The 10877-nt window shown below is 40.5% G+C and overlaps 1 non-coding gene across 1 annotated transcript; it reads right to left on the bottom strand.

The window, feature by feature from the left end:
- Positions 1–10759: 10759 nt before the first annotated feature.
- LOC114019799 lies at positions 10760–10877 on the bottom strand. The gene has a single exon (XR_003564798.1). It is a non-coding gene; the product is annotated as a U5 spliceosomal RNA (small nuclear RNA).

Genomic DNA, 10877 nt, shown 5'->3' with positions numbered 1-10877 from the left:
ATTTCTTTGTGGTTCAGCTTCTATACATAAAGCCCAAAATTTCACCAGATTGTGTTGCTATCCATATTGCATTGCATACTTGAGTCTAATTTGCTGTAAACCATCACCCACGGTCTCCTGTAAGCATTCTTGATTCTCTGTTTTCTCCTTCCCATTTAATCTGTCAGAATATTTTTCCAGAGATTAATTAACTTCATTTTTTCATTATATGTCTTAGAATTTTCAGTTTCACTTTATATAACAGTGTTTGAAAAGAATTCTTCTAAAACCAGCATACTCTCTGATTATTATACATCACTACTAGCAAAATGGCATTATACACCTTATTAGGATAGCAGTTTAAACTTTTGATTGAAAGGTTAAAAGACTTCAGTCACAATTAAATGATTCACTTATTTTCTAACTTATATAAAAGATTTATTTTTTCATATTTCCTAAAGCATGAGATGGGGAATATTGAATTCATAGCACCTGTCTTCTGGTGGTTTGAATATGAAATCTGTTCATTTTTTTTTCCTCAAGTCTGTTGATAAAAGTCTGAGGAGGAGTCAACTAAGCAGTTATGACTAGTTCAGGCAGAATAGTTATTTCTCCCCTTAAGTATAATAACGAATACACATCAGCCTCCTTACATGTGGAGTCATTGGGCGGATAGATTGAGGTAAGGTATAGGTTAATGAAAAAGTCTTCTTGCAAACCTTAGCACTCAATAATATAATAGAGATCTGAGACATGAATTTAAGTTCTGATATTAGTGACTCTTTCACTTTTAGATATGTGCAAGTGGCAAGAGCACTGTTTCATCAGTACTCCCCTTGCTTGCTTTTTCTATGGATGGCCATTTTCGCCTTTCTTTTCACTTTTTTTCTTCCTGAAATGATTCATTATTTAGACTTCAAGCTTTTCAAGGCCATGACTGTCTTTTGCTCTATGTTTGTACAATGCCTGGCACAAAACAGCCCAGATCTCAGGTTAGGCACTATAGTAATAAATAGTAAAATTAAATAATGATAATATTTTATTTTCTTGTCTTTATTTTCATCATTGCAGTTAATTTTAAAAGAACAACTGGCTTATTTGGATCTGAAGAAAAAGAATCATGGCAAGATGACTAATGGTAAAAAAAATGGGATATCTTCGATGGGTTCCTTTTTGGAAGAGCAACGTACTCAAATGGCAACAGCTGCAAAGGAGGAGTCTTTGGTTGAAAAGGAAGAAAAAAAGAAAAAGAAGTCTAAAATGCCTGTATATGGAAAAGGAGAGAAAGGTGAGAGCTGATTAAAAAGGTGGGGGTTTAGAAGGTTACATCGGAGTTTTTACAGCAATGGCACTGAAGAAAGTCTCAAGTAAAAATCCAGTTTTTTAACTCAAATTGGAAAAGAGACATTTTCAGTCCAGAAAGATTTATGTTTCTTTCAAAATTTTGTACAATGGACTGGAGGACTTGCTGAAGTACGTAAAAATCTGTACATATTCCAAGGAAATGTACTTAGGGCTATAAGTTTCACTTTGGAAAACAAAGAGATGGAGAAAATATATTGAAATTTTGTCTAGTGTGAAAAGCTGTATATGTCCTCTTCTTTTAGTTATTATTAGCAAAGCCCTTAGACATCAATTTCTATTTGTGATCAGAAATCCGGAATTAAGGGACAGTCTGATGAATATTGTTTAAAAACAGAACCCATTTGATACTATTGTTTACAAACAGAACCCCTTTGTCTGGCTGGACTCAACTCCTGCATAATATTCAATGAGGAGTGAATATTATACTGGAGTTGAGTCCAGCTAGAAAAGTGGGGCAGTTTGAGGGAACACCTTTGTGATGTAAAGGAAGGAAGGACCAGTCCATATGCAAGGAAGACAAGAGTCACTACACTAAGGAAGAGATCAACAGGTGAAAGGGACCTATTTTGTCATTCCTTGGGAGCATCACATAAACCAGATGATTTTTTTTTTAATTTTTTTTAATAAGATGAATTGCTGGAGCTGGGGTAAGATAGGCTATATAGCTTGTGCCACAGTTCAGGCAACTGTACCTGTATTCCCCCTCTACAGTCTAACAAGGGCACCCATATTAGGCTTACAGCTTCCTAGCTATTGTCTCATTTGGATGAAGACCTGCGTCTCTCTCTCTCTCTTCTGACTAGGGTATTTCCAGACTGAACAGTTCCCTGCCTATACTGTGACCTTCCCAGCAAAAGACAGGTTACCTAAGCGGGCTTGTTTTGCCAACTCTTCAGAGATTCTTAACAGTGTAAATTACCACATTTAATCTACCACATAGCTCTTCCTAAGCGAGCATATTTTATTCTTAAAGTGAAAGCATTACAGATAAAACATATTGAAAACAAATAAAACAGCCTACACACATGCTTATAAGCTTACCAGAGGTCACCCTAACTCCAACATGGGTGCGGTAGGTGAACAGTCTTTCAAACACTATACAAGGGGTTTCCTGTGGTTTCAAGTTCGTAACACCCTTTGCTCAGGACAAGAACCCAAATCTTATGAGGCATCTATGATAAATGAAGGGTGGGGAGTAGCTCTCTTGTAGGGATACGCACCCAGCCAGTTAGCTATAAAGTCCGTCCCGGTAGCTGTTCTCTGCTTGCTTTACATGTAAAGGGTTAAAAAAGTCCTCAGGTAAAGGAAAGGGAGTGGGCACCTGACGAAAAGAGCCAATAGGAAGGCTAGAACTTTTTAAAAGGGGGTGGGGAGGGGGAACTTCCCTTTTGTGTCTGTTGTGTTCTCCGGGAAAGAGGGGAACAGGGAGCAGTTATGCTGTGAGAAGCTTTAAGGCACGTATGATCATAAATCATCAGATCATACCTAGAACTACTTATTTGGAACTCCCAAATGTGTAAGTAGATCAGGAATGTTTAGAAAGATACAATTAGGTTTATTTCTGTTATTTCTTGGCTTGTGGACTCCTCTGTGCTAAACCCAAATGCTTTTTGTTTTGCTTGTAACCTTTAAGCTGGACCTCAGGAAGTTTATTCTTCATTTTTAAATTTTGTAAGTGGGTTTTTTAAATCTAGCAAAAGCCTAAGTTCCAGATGTATTTTCTTTCTTTTTGTTTTTAATAAAATTTACCTTTTTTAATAACAGGATTGGATTTTTGGTATCCTAAAAGGTTTGTGCATATGTTTAATTAGCTGGTGGCAACAGCTGATTTCTTTTGTTTTTCTTCCTCAGCTCTTCCCCGAAGGGAGGGGGGTTGTTGAAAGGGCTTGAGGGTACCCCACAGAAAGGAATTCCCAAGTGTGTCTTTCTGGTTTCAAAGGGGTTTTTTTTGTTTTTTTTTTTTTTGTATTTGGGTGGTGGCAGCACCTAACAATCCAAGGTCAGAGAGAAACTGTAACCTAGGGAGTTTAATACAGGCCTGGAGTGGCCAGTATTAATTTTTAGAATCCTTGCGGGCCCCCACCTTCGGCTCTCGAAGTGTCAGAGTGGGGAATCAGCCTTGACAGCATCCATGGGCCAAAGACCTTTTAACCCTTCCCTAAGGATTGGGGCCTCCCTTGGAGCAGAGGTCCAGTCCATTTGCTGGATCAGAAAGAAGGCCATAAGTCAGTTTACCACCAGAAACCCTTTCTTTATCTGTTGGTCATTGGAGAATCCAGTTTCAACTAGTATATGTGAACCTCTACAGGGGATGGAGGTTCTCTGGAGATGTTACAGCTTGCATGACTTTGGGTAATCACTCACCACTGTTCTCAGTTCCTGGAGGAGTTGTATTTACCCATCCCCTGGACCACAAGGACATATAAATCATTCATTTACTACAAGGGACTCCAAAGATATTAAGCTTAATTCAATAAGGGTTCTCGAGGAGATTGCTCTATGTGTCACAGCTTGTACTTGTCATGCACCATAGTGAAGAAAGGAATTCAGTGAAAAGAAGTAATTTTTACCTGACCATATGCAACTGCTAACCAGACATTTAAATCTGGTTAAAACATTTAAAAAAATAAAAAAATTGAAATTGCAAATATTTTCACAATTTTGAAATTGTTTCCATTTCAGAATTTGAAAAGGACCTATTTTCAAATGCTTGCAAAAAATACCTTATTGAAACTTATTATGTTATAGAAATGGTCATAAAATGCTTATTTTACTGAAAACCTACATTTCACTAAATGAAAATCTTTTATAATCATTTCAATAGGAGTTTTGATATCATTTTTGATAAATTAAAAGGTCACAAAAATGGTGCTTTTTAAAAATGAAGTTTTTCGTATTTTATTTTCATTTTCAAAAAAGCTATTTTCCAAATAAAATCTTAAAAGTGCTAAAATTCCAGAGAAGAATAAGGAGATCTGATACAAAAAAAGGTGCCTGTCCATAACCCAGTGGCTGATAATTTATGCCACTTCACAGAAATGTTTGTAATACAGAATAATCAGTATTCAGATGTCCCTTCCTGGGTTACTATAGATATAAATCACATTAAAACATGTTAAAAGAATGTTATTAAGGTTGCAAATTGAAGCACTCAAAGGTAGTGACTAAGGCCAACATTTTTTAAAACTTCCACTAATTTGGAGTGCCTCAGTGACTGGATGCCCAACTTTAAATACCTAGGGCCTGATTTTTCAGGGGTGCTGAATACCAGCAGTTCCCTGTGCCTTCAGAGGATTTTGTCACTGCCCATGACTTATGAAAATCAGGCCCCAGGTGTTTCATATAACCAGAAATTGAGGAGTGCACAATTAGGGGTGAATTCGGACAATGTTGATCTAAACGGCCAGGCTGAAATCTGTTCTTGCACAGGTGCATGGGGGAGTGAGGGATGCAAGAAGAACCCCTTTGTGTGGCCTGCTCAAGGACAGATCATACTATCAGCCCCTGTGAGCAGCAACTGCTAGATCCTTTCTCCTTCAGGGACCAAATCACATGGAAAAGAGAGAAGTGGAGAGGAGGTGAGACCATGGATCAACACCTGCCCCCTGCATTGCACCAGCTGGACTGACACAAAGAAGGGAGCAATCTGCAACATCCTAACAGGAATCTTCCCTTTTCAAACAGATCAGGCTCTTTTTTTTCTGGCATGGTAGAGTGAAAAGTTAATTTTGCATATTTTTAATGCTGAAGAAATCAGCTGGCTTAACCAGGGCAAGGTGATTGACTAGAATGTGACAATGTACAAAGAAAGGGAGGAAAAGCTTCATAAGTTGTGTAATGAAGTTATCCATCACTCTGCCACATTGGGCATCTCTCTTGAACCTTAGAATAAAAACTTGCTGGCACTGGAGGTATGTTTTAACTTTCAGGTAAACAAATGAGTAACTCACATAGGTGAATATAAGTCTTTACGAAGGAAAACTCTAGGGCAAATTACTTACTTGTCATAGCCCCCTCCATCTCCAGCTCCCTTCCCTTTAAAGGTATGGGACTAGCAAAATGTTTTGAGTTTTGTCTAAATAAAATATGACTCCTTTTAATGTCTTATGTGTGCCAATTACATTTCTCTGGTGAGCCAGATTATGGAACAAAACCAGACAGTGATATAGGTTGCTGCAAGATAATTGGCATAGAACATTTAGGAAGAAAATCAAAAGGCAAATGAAAGACAGTCTACCTAGGGAAAACAGAAGTACTGTCAAAGAGTACTGTCAAACCTCATCTCTCCAGATCTTGGCAAGATCTCCTTTATCAGAAGAAGAAGAAACTTTTTTCCCGGGATGTACCCTAATGATCTCAGGAATGTACACATCTCTTCTGCCAAAAGATCAATGTATACGGTAGAAAAGTAGGTCTTCCTATAGAATCCCAGAGAGAAAGCAGGTGGGACTCTTGCCCAAGACACCTATGGAGGACTTCTGTCAGCAAGTAGCCACTCCCAATACCTTATTTCCTGTTGACATAGACCTTCATGTTTTCACAGCAGTCCAAAATAAGCTGCCCCAGAAGGCATCACATCCAGAAGAGTGGCAAGTGGGTAACCTGGAGTTCCAGAATATTTAAGATGAGAAATGTCTCCTCCAGTGACCAAAAACGGCAAAGAGAACTGGTTGAAAAAGGGTCCACTAAAACAATAATAGAGGAAACACCATAGTCAAGAACACCAGCTTCTTGAAGAACTCCAACAAGGCCCTGGCAGAAATGGACTTGAGTAAGGAATCCTTCATAGATTAGAGAATGCCATCAGGAGAACAGAACTCTTGCAAAAGATGCGGGTGAAAATGACAAATGTTGCTGAAATAATTATTGGCTTTGAGAGATCGGACTTTCCAAATTGCCCTGAGGCCACTGATGGGAGGTGCACATGAGTACATAAACCACAAAGGGACTACTCCATTGTTATGCAGGCCCTGGTTGAGCACAGGGACAGATCATGGACACTAACGTGGGATCCACTTGCAGGGTGGATGATGCCAGGGTATTCCTGAGATCATGACTTTACCTTCCTGGACAAGTTGGGACATTATTCCCACCGAATGACAATGTTATCAGTGGAGATCACTGTCACCACTGACGCTGCTTACCCCGTGTTGCCATGGCTTATGAAACCATACCCTGATTTCAGAGGACCTGGCAAAAGAATGTTCAATATACTCAGTAGCTGTAGGGTGTGATGGAATGTGCATTTGGCAGATTGAAATCCCTTTGGCACTGTGTTTAAAACAATTCAGATACCAGTGTTATCAATGCTATCGGCATTATATGTTCTGCTGTATTCTGCACAATGCCTGCAAGGATAATAGAGAACTTTTTTGCCAAGAGTGGACTCAGGACTGTGCTGGATTTCTGAACATGTACACACAGCCAGACAGTGCACCTGTCATGGCTGGCACTGAATCCACATGCTTTGTGGACCTACATAATGGGTTTGCATGGTCCCATGCATAAAACAAGATTTGAACTTGTGCTGTGTATGGATGTGGGGTAGCTGCTGTATTTTTTTTAAAATGTGTTATAACTTCATTATTATGAATTTTGTATACACTTTCCTGAAATGTATGGTGATGTGTTATAAATTTTATAAATACTGTCCATGTACTTCAACTCACAGTTTATGGGTTACTGTGATGACAGTTTGTAAATTTGTATTGTGAATGTATTGAGAATGAGTAAGGCTAAGATTTAGTCATGGGTATTTTTAGTAAAAGTCATGGACAGGTCACGGGCAATAAACAAAAATTCATGGCCCAGGACCTGTGCATGACGTTTACCACAAATACCATGATGACTAAATCTCTGGTCCTGGGGCCTGTTGCTCTGGGGGGCCCTTGCTCCAGCAGTTGGGGCTGACTGCCCCCAGCAGCCCTGCTGCTCCTAGGCCCCCAAGGACCACTCTCCTGATGGCCTCTGGGGACACTGCAGCTCCAGCAGTCCCCGGGGCTGCTCCTGAGACTGGTGCTCTGGCGCTCCCCAGGGCCAACCACACCAGCCTATGCTGAAACATCCCCGGAGCCTGCCACACTAGCCGATGCTGGAGTGGTCCCTGAGCCTCCTGCATCAGCCACTGCTTGGGTGGCCCCAGGCAGCTGGCCTTGGGGAACAACTGAGTGGCTGGCCCCAGGGCCACTACAGCAGCGGCCTGTGCAGCTGGCTCCTGGGCAGCCCCCAGGACTGCTTCTCAGGTGCTCCCAGGGGCCAGCTGCTCGAGCAGCCCTGGGGTCAGCCAGACCAGCTGCTGCAGCTGTGAAAGTCACAGAAGTCTTGAAAAGTCACGGAATCCGTGACTTCTGTGACAGAATTACAGCCTTAAGAATGAGCATAGGATGACATTTATGAATGTTTGTGCCACTTTTGACATTACATATAATAAAATTTGATATTGCCGGCTTGTGTACAAATTCAACACTTCATTTTACACATGTATTTACATACTAATGTAAGGACCAGATAGGCAGACCAGCTGCCGTCCAAACCTACAACACAGTAACCAAACTCAGTGCCAAACCAATGAAAGGTCCATGCTGCTAAATGGCATGGCCAGCTATTCCTGGGTGTCCACTGTCCTTCTGTTCTCCTTGGCCTTTCTGGTGTGTTTTATACACACAGGCTGCAACTGGACTGGAGTGGATGAATGCACAAGGTACTTTTGTCTGTTCCATGTGCTACTACTCATTGCTCTGACACTGCCTCTAGCAGGATTTGCAATCCCCAGTCCAAAGGAGTTCCTGACCTGAGTTAGACTGATTTCAGAGCGGGGGGGGCTTGGGCTTAAACTTGAGTCAGAGCCCAGGTTGTTTAGACAGACCCACAGGCTCCTGAAAAGACACAAGTGTCAGAAGGCCAACTCCCTCCAAAATGACTAACAGCAACCATCATGTTCTGCTGTTCAAACACTCTCCTGTTTGTTCTGACCAGTGAGGTCAAACAAATCTGCCCCGTTGCAGGAGCTTTAATAACATGCCAATGATTAATGTGTGAGCACCTTTGATACACTGTGCAGTCAAAAAAATTTATAGAGATAGACCAAAATTTCCAGTCCTCAGTAGGAACATGAGAATTGCTATTTTGGGTTTGACCTAGGATCCCTCTAGTCAAGTATCCTAACTCTAACAATAGTCAGTACCAGCTGCTTCAGAGGAAAACCTCTGCAAGTGCATGCAATATCTTTGGGGACTACATTGTATTAAGTGTATGAATGGTCTATATATCACTGTGGGCCAGGGATTCTAGTGCACAGCTCCACCATGAACTAAAAACAGTGGGGGGTGATTAAAGTACATAAGAATGGCCCTACTAGGTCAGACCAAATGTCCATCTAGCGCAGTAGCTTGTCTTCCGACAGTGGCCAACGCTAGGTGCCCCAGGAGGAATGAACAGAACAGGTAATCAAGTGATTCATCCTGTCGCCCACTCCCAGCTTCTGGCAAACAGAGGCTAGGGACACCGTCTCTGTCCATCGTGGCTAATAGCCATTGATGGGTCTATCCTCCATGAACAAATCTAGTTCTTTTTTGAACCCTGTTATAGTCTTGGCCTTCACAACATCCTCTGGCAAAGAGTTGCACAGACTGTGTATTGTGTGAAAAAAACCTTTCTTTTGTTTGTTTTAAATCTGCTGCCTATTAATTTCATTTGGTGACCCCTAGTTCTTGTGTTATGAGAAGGTGTAAATAATACTTCCTTATTTACTTTCTCCACACCAGTCATGATTTTATAGACCTCAATCATATCCCACCTTAGTCATCTCTTTTCCAAGCTGAAAAGTCCCAGTCTTATTAATCTCTCCTCAGAGAAGCTGTTCCATACACCTAATAATTTTTGTTGCCCTTTTCTGAACCATTTCCAATATATCTTTTTTGAAATGGAGCAACCACATCTGCATGCAGTATTCAAGATGTGGGCATACCATGGATTTATATAGAGGCAATATGATATTTTCTGTCTTATTATCTGTCCCTTTCTTAATCATTCCCAACATTCTGTTTGCTTTTTGACTGCCGCTGCACATTGAGTGGATGTTTTCAGAGAACTATCCACAGTGACTCCAAGATCTCTTTCTTGAGTGGTAACAGCTAATTTAGATCCCATCATTGTATATGTATAGTTGGGATTATGTTTTCCAATGTGCATTCCTGTGCTTTTATCAACATTGAATTTCATCTGCCATTTTGTTGCCCAGTCACACAGTTTTGTGAGATCCTTTTGTACCTCTTTGCAGTCTGCCTGGGACTTAACTATCTTGAGTAGTTTTGTATCATCTGCAAATTTTGCCACCCACTGTTTACCCCTTTTTCCAGATCATTTATGAATATGTTGAATAGGATTGGTCCCAATACACACTCCTGGGGGACACCACTATTTATCTCTCTCCATTCTGAAAACTGACCATTTATTTCTACCCCTTGTTCCCTGTCTTTTAACCAGTTCTCAACCCATGAAAGGACCTTCCCTCTTATCCCACGACAACTTAATTTACATAAGAACCTTTGGTGAGGGACCTTGTCAAAGGCTTTCTGGAAACCTAAGTACACTATATCCACTGGGTCCCCCTTGTGCACATGCTTGTTGACCCCCTCAAAGAATTCTAGTAGATTAGTGAGGTATGATTTCCCTATACAGAAACCATATTGACTCTTCCGCAATAAATTATGTTCATCTGTGTGTCTGACAATTTTGCTCTTTACTATAGTTTCAACTAGTTTGCTCAGTACTGAAGTCAGGCTTACCAGCCTGTAATTCCTGGGATCACTCTTGGGGCCCTTTTTAAAAATTGGCTTTACATTAGTTATCTTCCAGTCATTGGGTACAGAAGCTGATTTAAATGATAGGTTACAGAGTGCAGTTAATAGATCTGTAATTTCACGTTTAAGTTCCTTGAGAACTCTTGGGTGAATACCATCTGGTCATGGGGACTTATTATTATCTAAATTATCAATTTGTTTGTGAAACACTCGGGTTGTAAACACCTCCAGAGAGGTACCACCACTTGGGGGGACTCACATATACTGTTTCAAAATGTATTTTCCAGAAACAAACAGACAAAGACAGGGCTTTTGTTTTAAAAAAAACCCTGGCTTTAAAGTGACTCAAGGACTTCTTTCTGATCCAGCAAATGGGTAGGACCTTATGTCCAAGGGGGGCCCAACCCTTGCAGAAGGGTTGGAAAGACTTTGGAAAGACCTGGAAAGACTGAGGGTTTGGTAAACTTTTTGTATGTGTATAGGAACTTGTATTGTTTGTATATGTTTTATCTGTAATGCTTTTATCTTAAGTATAAATATTCTTCCTTAGAAAGAGCTGTGTGGTAACTTGTAACTGCCAGCAATACACTGGGGGGGGGGGGGGTGTTTTTTTAATTTTCTCACCAAAGTAAAGCCTTGAAAAATTGGACAGAAACTTATAAATGTTCCTCTCCACAGAAATCTTTAGTAAAAAGTGAAAGATTTATATGCTCTGAAAAGAAGCCTTCAGAC

Source organism: Chelonia mydas, chromosome 2 (genome assembly GCF_015237465.2).
Source record: "Chelonia mydas isolate rCheMyd1 chromosome 2, rCheMyd1.pri.v2, whole genome shotgun sequence".
Taxonomy (NCBI): Eukaryota; Metazoa; Chordata; order Testudines; family Cheloniidae; genus Chelonia; species Chelonia mydas.
Note: the sequence above shows the minus strand (reverse complement) of the source record. Positions and strands in the feature narration are given on the sequence as shown.